Source organism: Lygodium microphyllum, chromosome 10 (assembly GCF_053477565.2).
Source record: "Lygodium microphyllum isolate KBCC chromosome 10, Lygodium_microphyllum_v1.1.10, whole genome shotgun sequence".
Classification (NCBI taxonomy): domain Eukaryota; kingdom Viridiplantae; phylum Streptophyta; class Polypodiopsida; order Schizaeales; family Lygodiaceae; genus Lygodium; species Lygodium microphyllum.
The window spans coordinates 9,081,141-9,093,593 of record NC_141144.1 but is presented as its reverse complement, the minus strand read 5'-3'; positions in this window follow the sequence as shown (position 1 = coordinate 9,093,593).

Here is a 12,453-nt window from a genome sequence, read left to right as displayed (position 1 = left end):
CCCAAGGCTTGGTGGAAACATCGCTGAAGGCTTGGTGGAAACATATCTTATGTAGACCAAAAAAGTCGTGAATCAAAACCAAAACTTTTACTCTTAAAAAAGGGTAACAATGCACTCGATGGTTTTTGCTAAGGGGTTCCTTGCTGATTGTGATTGTGAGATACTTACCTCACTTAACTTCGAGTCTTTGATGTCATAGCTCTTGAATTTCTCTTATGGTGCCATGTGTATGTCTTTTAGCTCAAGGAAGGCTCAATGGTGCTGTCTTGATGGTGTCGTGTGTCCAACTTTGGCATGAGGATGGATATTAGAGTTGAAGTGGATGCCTTAGTGTCAGCCTCATAATAGTGAGCATTATCTATGCATCTTCTTGTTCAAAACCTTTGCAGCCTCTTGAACTATGAAGAATGGAAGAATTAATATTGATTTACATGCTTAATCATTGTGAAAGATGCAAATTGAGTGTAAATTCGAGCAAAGGATTGTAGGCAACTTGATCCTATTGTCGGGAACATGATCCTCTTATGATGATGCTAATCCCCTTATACAAGTATATTGCTTTTGTCAAGTGGATACTTTGGTGCTTATCTTTGGGATCATCAATGGTGCCTAAGCCATGGTTCTTTGTCGTATAATAACAACATACTCAAATGTTGGCAGTCTTCACATTATCCTAGTCATCCACATCGTTAGTTAGGCTCTCAATTATGTCTTTATGAGGACTTAGAGAGGAGGTTAAATGATGAGACATCACCATGATCTCGCCCTTCACCTTGATTAAGCCTAGCAATATAGACAGATGTTGTTTTTTGTCCAAGTCCTTGTTTTCGAATATTTTGTAAGAGAGTGGTTTAGTTTTTGTTGCTTGAAAATCAAGGTTAAACATTTGAAATTGTGAGTGGTTGATAAAATCATTACAATTGAATGAAGGTAATATATTCAGTTCATGGATGTTGAAACTAGTAATTCTATTGAAGGTTATTGAATATTTCTCTAGAGCTATGGATAATCCAAAAAGAAAAGAAAATCTACATATTTATTTGAAGTTGAGAAGCATGTAATAGATCATGTACAAGCTATTCCTATGCTAAATTAAACATTTTTTCTTTAAAAAGTAACATTATTTACATCGCCCTTGATGCCATGCAGGTAGTTCTAGCCTATAGCAGTTACATTCACATGAAATAGATCATGTACAAGTTATTTCGACACTAAATTCGGTTTCTTCTCTTCAAAACAAAAAATTTTAACATCTTGTTGGGTGTCAGTGCAAGTGGTTGTAGCCTACAGTAGTTGCATTCTTTTTCATGATCGTATCTTGGTCAAGCTTATAGTTTTGTCTATATTATCAGATGTTGCCTCTACACTGAGCTCAAAATTATCCTCAAATGGTTGGTACGTTTGGATGTCTTTTTCCTATTTTTTGACAGGTGTTTTGTGTTGGACTCTTTTTTCAATGTTCATCGTGTCTCTTTGTTGGGGATGTTGGCATATCAAAGAGAATGGATATTGCAGAGAGAGAGAGAGAGAGAGAGAGAGAGAGAGAGAGAGAGAGAGAGAGAGAGAGAGAGAGAGAGAGAGAGAGAGAGAGAGAGAGAGAGAGAGAGAGAGAGAGAGTGTGTGTGTGTGTGTGAGAGTGAGAGAACACTATATTTGTGGTGCTTACAATATCTCTCTCGTAGCATCTTATTGTCTTATCACCTAAAGAATAAATAATAAGTATGTACATGTATAGTTAGGGTTAGTAAGTAACATGGACGGTCAACCATGTTGGCCTTTACCCCAACAATCTTCTACTTAAAGGTCAATGTGCCTTTAAGGGAGACAAAATAATGAGAGAATATGTGAGGAATAACACATGTGAGTTACCCTCACGCAATGCTAATCAACTCCTTGCAATGTGCAAACTTTTCGAAGGGAAGACTCTTGGTGAGAAAGTTTGCAGGGTTATCATCAGTATGAGCTTTGGTGAGTCCAACTCATTTATCCTCAAGCACTTGGTGGCTGAAGTGATATGTCACTTCTATGTGCTTGGTTTTTGCATGAACCACATGATTATTTGCCAAAATAATGGCACTTTAACTATCACTGTGCAACAATGGCATGTTTTCACCAAGGTCCGAGTCTCCCACTACTCAAATAAGCCATATGGCTTTTGTCTACACACCCATGGTTGCAATATACTTAGCTTCAATAGTAGATAATGCCACACACTTTTGCAAGTGAGACATCCATGAGATTGCACCATCATATAGGGTAAGAACATATCTTATGGTTGACTTTTAGTTGTCAACATTCCTTGCATAGTTTGTGTTTGGGTATCCAAGTACACCATTGCTACTTATCCCAAAGCATATGTGTATATCTCTTGTACCAGTCAAGTGTCTTAGGATTCCTTTCACTGCTTTCCAATGCTTCTTGCTAGGATTTGACATATACTTGCTCACTACTCTCACTACAAATGTAATATCCAAGTGAGTGGCTGTCATAGCATACATGAGACTGCCCACACATGATGAATATGGAATCTTGCCCAATTTTAGCCTTGCCCTCATGAGATTTGAGATAATCATCCACATTAAGTTTCAAATATGGAGGCAATGGAGTGCTTATTGCCTTCCTTCTCCATATTGAAACCATGCAACACTTTGTTGATATAATCCTTTTGGGATAGATAGAGACATGCGTATGCTAAGAATCAATTTGTATGTCCCAAATCATTCATTTCAAAGGTTTCCATTAACATTTTTAAAAGGGAATTTATCTCATACTTGCTTTTTCCAACTATCAACGTATCATGCACATGAAGAATCAACATTATTAGGTTGTCATCTTTAGCCTTTCTACTCTTAGAAGTGGTTTGTCTCACTTCTCTTGTGGCCATGAGAATGCATAAAGGCATCAAACTTATTGTATCATTCTTGTGGGGTCTGCTTTAATCCATAGAGGCTTGCAGAAAAGGGTTTTTCTGCCATATTTCATAAAACCCTCTCACTACTACATGTGGATCTCATCATGAAGATCATCGTGTAGGAACGTTGTCTTGATATCCAATTGTAGAAGGTCCATATCATCCTTGGCCATCAAGGCAAGCTATAGTGCAAAGAGTAGTCAATTTCACCACATGCAAAAAGATCTCATCAAAGTTCACACCTTTTTCTTGCTTGAAACCTTTGGCTGCTAACCTTTCCTTATACATTGGTTTAGTATCACTTGTAAGTTTCAATTAGGATGGCAAAGTATTTTTTCCTTTGGTAAAGGAATCAACTCCCAATTCTAATTCTTTTTAGTAGAATCCATTTCAGGTTGCATAGCTAGCCCCCACTTAAGCTTATCATTACGACTCATAATCTATTTATAATGACATGGTTCCCCACAATATGTCAACATTACACAATCAACCCTAGTCTAAAATCTCTCAAGGGGATGAGAGATGTGAGTAGATATGCGTAGCACTATGAGCTATAACTAGAATGGGAATTTCAACCTCCACTCTTCTTCATGAGGCACCATCGGGCTCTCAATTTTATGCTCAATATATCTCCCTATTTCCTACTTATTAGCTGAAGCATCATTTGTGCCATTTGTTTGCATAGTTAGTGTATTAGCACTTGCAATACATGGCAAAATAATAGGTGGCATCTCATCTTGAAAAGTAATCTTTCTTGTCTCCACTTCCTTAAGAGATTGCTTATGCATCTTCTTCTCATTAAAGATCACATCATTACTATGGATAATATTTCTACATTCTGGATCTCAAAGGTGATAACTCATCTCATCACTCTGTCCATAGCCCAAAAAGATACACTTTGTGGGTTTTGTTTCTAACTTGTTGCACTTTTTCTTTGGTATATGCACATAAGCTTCACACCAAATACTGTTAAGTGATGATCATAAGAGGGCTTCTTGCTTGAGCATGCATATTTAGGAATGCCACCATTCAAAGTGATATTAGGCAACTTGTTTACCAAATATACAACAGTCACCATAGTCTTAGTCCAAAATCCTTGAATAAGTCCATAATTAGATAGTATACTTAGCATCCTTTCATTTATCATCCTATTCATATGCTTTACAACAACATTGTGGATAAGATTACTAAGTAAAGGGAGTTCTCTTTTTATCCCATGTGTTTCACATAAAGTTTTCAACTCATGGGAGACATATTCTCCACCATTATTAGTTATGAAACACTCGAGTCTCTTACTAGACCGATTTTCTATAAGGGCAAGATATCTTTGAAAACAAGACAAAGCCTCATCTTTCCTACCTATAGTGAATGCCTACACTTTTTAGTTACATTGTTAATGAATGTGATAAAATAGGATGTTCCTACTATAGACTTTGTAGGCATAGGCCCACATCTATTACTATATACTAAGTCAAGTGATTCAATCCTTTTTCTATTTGAGTTTTTCTTATGGTATTGAACATGCATACTTTATGTATATACTATGCTTACAAATAAAAAGATTAGAAAAATCAAGAGAAGACAAGTAACCCAAATGAGATAGCATTTCCTTTCCTTTTCTAGTTGTATGTCCGAATTGGTGATACCACAAAGATACATTTGGCTGCTTAGTTATTGCAATTACATAATTTTTGACAGAATATATATAAAGGGGATACAAAGTTCCACATTTGGCTTCTTTAGTAATAACAAATGATACCTTGTGGACATTTGATTACCTCTCAAAATTATAGAGTATCCCTAGTCATCGAGTTGGCCAATAGATATCAAGCTTTTAGTAATGCTTGGGTACATAGCGTACATTATGAAGAGTAGATGTAGATCCATTTTGAAAAGCCAAATGCACGTTACCTGTAATAACTATATCACATATATAGTTATTACCAAGATGGATTGATCCATGCCCATGAATAGAGTCCAAGATGGATTGATCACATGAAAAGATATGCCAAAATCAAGAATCCAATATTGAGCTGATTGTCTATTCATTGCAACTAGCATATATGCAAGAAGAGTAGAAGTAAATACTAATTGTGAATAGTCTTTAGTACATTGATTTCTTTAATCTTTACCTTTCATTTACCTTCTTTCTCGTTAGTATCCTTATCCTCATTCTTCTAATCCTTTTGCCCTCACTCTATTTGTAACAATCCTTCTTGATATGACTCGTTTTACTACAATGGATGCATCTAATGTCTTCTTTGGACCTAGATTTGTTACATGAGCATTCATGGTCTTGGTTCTTGCCTTTGTACAATTTTCTACCTCTTTCTTCCTGAGTTGCCAATGTTTGACTATTTCTACCTTGGCCCATGTATTTCCTATGTATCTCTTCAACTAGTAAACTAACCACAACATCATTAAACTTCAACTCACCATTTGAAGGAGTTGAATTACTAATAGCTATTCTAAAGGCATCCCATTTGGAGGAGCTGAATTCCTAATAGCTATTCTAAAGGTATCCATCATGTAGGCAAGGAACATAACAAAAAGATTGCCTTAACCTCATCTTCGAACTTCAACTTTTGAGTCTACATATAATTGAATATGATATTGAATTCATTGAGGCGAGAGGTGATAGTAGAGCCCTTCTTCATCTGCAACTCAAACAACTTTTTTATGAGATATACCTTCTCTCATAAGTGTCACATAGCTTCTTCAATAAGTCATTTGTGTAGTGGTTTCATTTACAACTAAAAACTACACAGATATTGCTAAGTGTAGTCTAATAGTGCATTTGGCCAATGCATCAAGCTCTAACCAATCATCTTTAGACATGTTTGATGGTTTTCCATATATACCTCTTATAGGCCTTAACTGCTTCTTCTAAATAAGGAGATCTTGGATTAGCTCCTTCTACAAAACTAAAGTTTGTACCATCAAACTTCTTGATGTTATATAATTCCCTATCCATTGCAAATGATGAAGTCAGTTGTGCAAAATAGTAACCAACTGTCAAAAGTGACAGTGATTCAAAAATCAATAAATTGCACCACAAGACTGATAGACTTTCTGCAATACTTGTTCAATATAATCAAAACTAAGGAAATATTGAAAATGAACCACTCCTTAGTACTAATGCATATATTACTATCCAAAAATTGTAAAAACTAGTGTATATAGTTAAAACATGGTATTATAGTATCAATGGTTCTTTATAGATATAGTAACATAAGTGCATCTAGCTATTCAGAGGTACATTAGAAGACTAATCTCCCTGAAACCTCTATAATATATCAAAGAACAATGTTGTTGCTCATTCATGAACAAGTATTAATGGATAGTATGACAATCCATGTAGCTCAATAATTACTACAACACACACACACACACACACACACACACACACACACACACACACACACACACACACACACACACACACACACACACACACACACACACACACACACACACACACACACACACACACACACACACACACACACACACACACACACACACACACACACACACACACACACACACACACACACACACACACACACACACACACACACACACACACACACACACACACTCTCTCTCTCTCTCTCTCTCTCTCTCTCTCTCTCTCTCTCTCTCTCTCTCTCTCTCTCTCTCTCTCTCTCTCTCTCTCTCTCACTCACTCTCTCTCTCTCTCTCTCTCTCTCTCTCTCTCTCTCAATACTTACTGCATATAGTAGTAGCCAATAATAACCTCCAAAATTGTGAAATTTGTAATCTACAACACTCTGTCAGACAACATGCACCATGAAGTTGTTTGTTTCAAGTAATTTATCTAATTACCAATGTCGGCTAACCTATATACATGGTGTCTCTACAATGGGCACTATAATATTTGACCTATTTTGCAATTTCTAAACATATTGTGCAAAATTATAGAAAAGGATGAAATAGCTTGTGTATCACGTATAGTTAAAAAACAGAGATTGTATAGATTTTTGTTGGTGGCATTGATTGGAGACTCCCTCCCGCTTTGATACCAGTTGTTGGAGTTTATAGTAAAATGGAGATTGAAGAGAGAGAGAGAGAGAGAGAGAGAGAGAGAGAGAGAGAGAGAGAGAGAGAGAGAGAGCACCATATTTGTAGTGTCTACAATAGCTCTCTTATGAGCAACACCTTACTGTCTTATCACTCAAGAGAATAAAGAGTGTGTACATATATAGTAAGGATTAATGAGTGTGATACTAACATAAACCTACTTCATATATAGGACGCTTAAAAGGGCTACTCAACACATTCAACTCAAGACACACTTGAGGATCCACTATAAATAAGTGTTGCCCAAGTCCCACTAGCATACCAAAATAAACTACATCTCCACATAGATGATTGAGATCCTACATCAAAGATTCAACATCTCACTTGAAGCCTTAGTAAAAGTCACAAAGGGAGAAGCCAATACTATGCTAAAAAAGTATATGGAAGTGAACTACTACACTCATTGTTGTAAAAAGCCTATCCTGACCATTAAAAAAGTCCCCCTCTTGGGAGAAAGGCCAATGTGGCTAGCCACCTAGCAGCTTACTCCCTAACCTTAACTATATGTGTACACACGTCATGTTGGATTATAAGCAAATCAAGATTTTGATGGATATAGAAGGGCTTGTATCATTTGTAAATTTCTTACGTTCTTTGGTTGGATTTTGTTTGACTATGCGCTTGGATGTATCTATCAAATTTTGGAGGTCCAATAGAGGAGTTTTGAGGTCTTGAAACAACCCTATAAGCAATCCTATAGAGAGAGAGAAAATATTTGGGTTTAAAAAATCATTTTTTGATTTTTCAGAGTCTATTGTTTGATAAATAAACATATCTAAAATGGTAAAAAAATTATTGTCATAACATTCTTGTAGCTTACATCCAACTTAGAATCTATGCCTCCATAAAGGTAACAATGATTGGCCTAATGAAGATCCTACCTTCTCTTTATAAAAGTGACAATGAATATTCAATTTGAATTTTTTTAAAAATTTGATTTCCTCCTTGTATCCTTATTACCTTCTTGCTTTCTTCTCCTCACTAGTTTCTTCTTGACCTCACATTGTTTTCTCATACTAATCTTCAAATCATATCTTTAGATATGGATCAATCATCCAATGCGCTTTGTATTGCTAATAAAAGAGCTATTTATCATATTCACATTGACCTAGAAAGTGAGTACTAGTCAAGAAAAGAACAAAACCCAACATGGTTTCACAATCCATGAAACATGTGTTGAGATTTGAAGGGAAGAAAAATCTTTATCTTTGGTGGGATGGAAGGTTATATCCCAAAGATCCGATAAAAAATAGCATACTTCCTTTCTATGACACCTTTTCATTTTATGAGATTTGTTAGTGATGATTATAATGGGCTTTTAGAATGTACACTCAATCTTTGTTATAGAGAAGATTGTACAGAAGAATGGTCTTAGATTGAAGAATCACTTTTAACAAAACATAAAGATGAGTTGTTATAGAAACTATTGGATTATCAATAGAAGATCCATGTATTGGAGAAATATATATAAGTGAAAATAAATTATGTTAGGCCTTTGAAACAGACAAAGAACTCTTAAGAATATTGAAAATCTCAAATGAGAAGGAGTGGTTGCACTAAAAGAATTAGAGTAGTAAGGTACTTCTTTTTACTTGAGAAATGATGAATATTTTGATTGTGATATTGATATTTTTTAGGTTTATCTTCATCCAAATATATGAGAGAGATAGCTTAAAAGTATCTCACTTTTATTATCACCTTTTGGATTCAACAATCCCAAATGATATTCTTGGGAGAGAGAAATTGCAAAAATAAAAGATGCAATGCTTGGTTTCTTTCATTAAGCATCATTTTTTGGAGAATGAGAAGGTGCAAGACTCTGGATAGTATTGGTATTAGTCAAGATGCATATGCATAGAATTTGTAGTTAATATAATCAAATATGAAATAAGGTTAAGTGAATAATTGTCTACTTTTAAGACTAATTGTGATAAAGGCTATTAGACAAAGAGCCAATGATAAGGTGACGAATCTTATAGGTGAGTCTTTCCAAATAAAGGCTTGCTTCATGGGAAAGAAAAAAGATGTTCTTTTCAATGAATCTCACTACATTTTTCTTAACTTGCAATGTTTGATTATCAAATTATATAATCTATCTCTAGAAGAGACATAAGGACTAGCCAAGTTTGTAGTTAAGCTTGATCAAAATGAGATTTTTAAGTGTACAAAATTCGAAAGCATCTATGTTATCTTAACAAATACAATACTTTCATCAAGTCCATGTAGTGGTGTAATGTCAATCACATTTGGTGGTTAGGGATTTTGAAGTAGATATAAAGGATTTTGATATACTACATTCAATTTTCCATCATACTTTAATACTTGATGTGATTAACATGCTACAAGGAGGAGAAGAGCTATTTATCAAGGAATATGGTAACTATAAAGTTGAATGACACATAATGGGGATTTGAAGGTACTCAAATGCATGTATAATATTTCAAAGGAAGCCAATTCCAAATGTCTTTGCTCTATTGCATATCTCTAGCAACAAAGTTGAACTCAAGAAATTGTAATAGAGCTCCCTTTAGGCACATCAAAGACCCACACTTCAAGGTAGTTTCATATATTATTTTGGACGGTGCTCACATTTGTACACCATGAACTTTGTAGAATAATAGAAAGGCTTGTTCATCTTTATATAATGCTTGCATGAAGGCAATGTTATCATTAAAACATAACCTCAAAAATCTAAGGATGGAAATTGTGTCCCCAAAAACCATCTATTGGTGGGTTGAAAGCTAAAAGGTTCTTAGGCTTTCATGGAAGACTTGATAAGGTAAACTCTAGAGAAGATGACTCAATTATTAGGTACAATTAATGGAAATATCTACATAATGCAGTTAAGAATCATGTTGATAATGGACAAGCTCATAATAGAAAAGCCAAAGTGTGGGAAACATTAGACATAATATTTTTAAATTGTAATAAAGCTATATGGCAAGATGGTGATCTCAAAGACATCAAAAACTAATTAGACATTTTCAAAAAGACAATGATAGAAGCCCATTATAATTATAACTTCACTCACTATATGGTGAGAAGCTATATTATTATGTGTCTTTATTGACGAACTTATATAATATTTTCAATCAACTTTCTTTGTTGGTTAAGTATATTATATATTTTATACAACCATACTCCATATTTCATCAAGCAGTATGGAAGTCTCTCTATTTGGTTAACTCAAGGCATGAAAAATTCACGTTATTAGGCAAGGACAAAATATTTCAAACATATAAGACATGGAGATGGAAGAGTCAAAGGTCTTATAGCTTGTTGGAGGTTTGTCAAAATTTTTTGCACATCTCCGGCATAAACTCAAGCTTAAAGATACAACAAATTCATGTAATATTGGCAAAAACTATACAAATGGTTACAAAAAAAAAGATGGATATATTAACTCTTGTGCAAAACAAAGATTTTTACAATGGCTGGAAACCAAGTAGAGAGAAGGCAAAAGATGGGTTTCAAGGTAGTCTTGGACTTCTTGGTTGGTCAATAGCTTTCTTGCCAATTCATTACTACCTTGGCTTGGCAAATCAGTCCCAAGGAAGAGTTTTGTAGCAGGATGACTACTCAACTTCTAGAAAATTAGACTTGTAATTAGAACTTGCCAGACTTGGTCTAAGGCGTAGCAATACTATTTTGTGATTTAGACACAAAAATATATGACGTTGCGGCTTGTAGCACGAGAAAGGTGTCGGTATCTGACTTGTGGGAATATTTTTCTCATCACACGGTATTCCTTGATCAAGAATACCTTTGGTCAAGATGTAGGGTATTTGGAGTCCTATTGACTCGGTTCGAAACCTTGACCCTACTAGGCTGATAGTTGAGTTTAATTGGGTTTGTAGAGGAGTCTTTGATTCCATCTCATTATAAGGTCTCTAGTCCAAAAAACTCTTATTTTCTATAGCCTTGGATGAGCTTCAATTCTTTTGTAATTCTTCCATGGGAAAGAAAGTAGAAGCTTAGAACTCCAAAATATCATGGGAGAGCAAGTAGAAGCTTAGAACTCAAAAATATCATGCTCTAGATCCATTGTAACTAGTCATATAGCCAAACACTTTTATGGCTTCTTGTTTCTCTTTTAATATTATCTTTTTCACTCCTTGCCTAAGATCTGATCACTTTGAAAATCACTTTTAAGGCCATTATTGGTAAACTTGGAGGGCTAGACAATCTATTGTGATACATTGTAATTGTTTGATTGTTTAAGCCTTCAATGTAGTGGGGCCAAGACCCTAATAACAAGTTTGAGTGTCCTAAAGCCCTTGGATCTTCCAAGAATTTTTCAAGATCTTCAATTTCAATATGCATAATAAGCAAAAATTTTTCCTTTGCCAATGAATAAAAATATTAAATTTGTTCATTTATCTATTAAGCCTTACAAAAGCATTATGCCTAATAAAAGATCTTAATATCTCTTGCATACCTTGGGGTTTTAATCATCTTCAAGAAGGCTCTCATCATAAAGATGTATTGAGTTGTTCTTCTCTTATGAAGGCTTTAATTTATCTTTACACCCCATGTCTTTAATGCCAAGTCCTTTTTTGACCTCTAAGGACCCCTTAAGTGGGCAACCTTATTTTCTAGCTTAGCTATAATATTCTTTGAGATTGGAAAGATGTTGAATGTTAATGAGCAACACATATCTTGTTTTGTTAATAAGGTAACGTGGAAATGTTGGGACACAAAGAAGAGGATATTCTTCAACCTCTCCATTCAAATCTCTCTCTTTCTCCTCCACTTCTATGATATTCTCACTCTTGAATATAGTAGGATCAAAACCTTAGACCAACTAATTCTCAATATCCTCTTGAAATATCTATACCTTCTCTTCAACCTCTTCATTTGGGCATACATAGTCTTCTCCCTTATCCTCTTGCACTTTATTTGAAGAAGAATCTTCAAGATATTGAAGGAAAATAAGAAGACATATGTCCTTCTTAATAAAAAGACAATGATGTTGATCCTTGTGATAAGGGCAAGCGAGTTCATTCTTCTTGAACTCTTCATCAATAAGGTTCCACATGGTAATAAAAGTTGTCCTAGGAGAAAGTCTCTCAGTCTCTCTTTCTTTCTGCCTATTGAATTTCCTTGACAACACCTCTCCCTGCCCCTCCCCCCTCCACACACACACACACACACACACACACACACACACACACACACACACACACACACACACACACACACACACACACACACACACACACACACACACACACACTCTCTCTCTCTCTCTCTCTCTCTCTCTCTCTCTCTCTCTCTCTCTCTCTCTCTCTCTCTCTCTCTCTCTCTCTCTCTCTCTCTCTCTCTCTCTCTCTCTCTGTGTGTGTGCACATAGATAGTAGTAGAGGGAAAGATAATAAGTGATTAAGGGTACAATTAATAGATAAAAGGTAGTCACCTTCTTCCAATAGAGGAGAAGT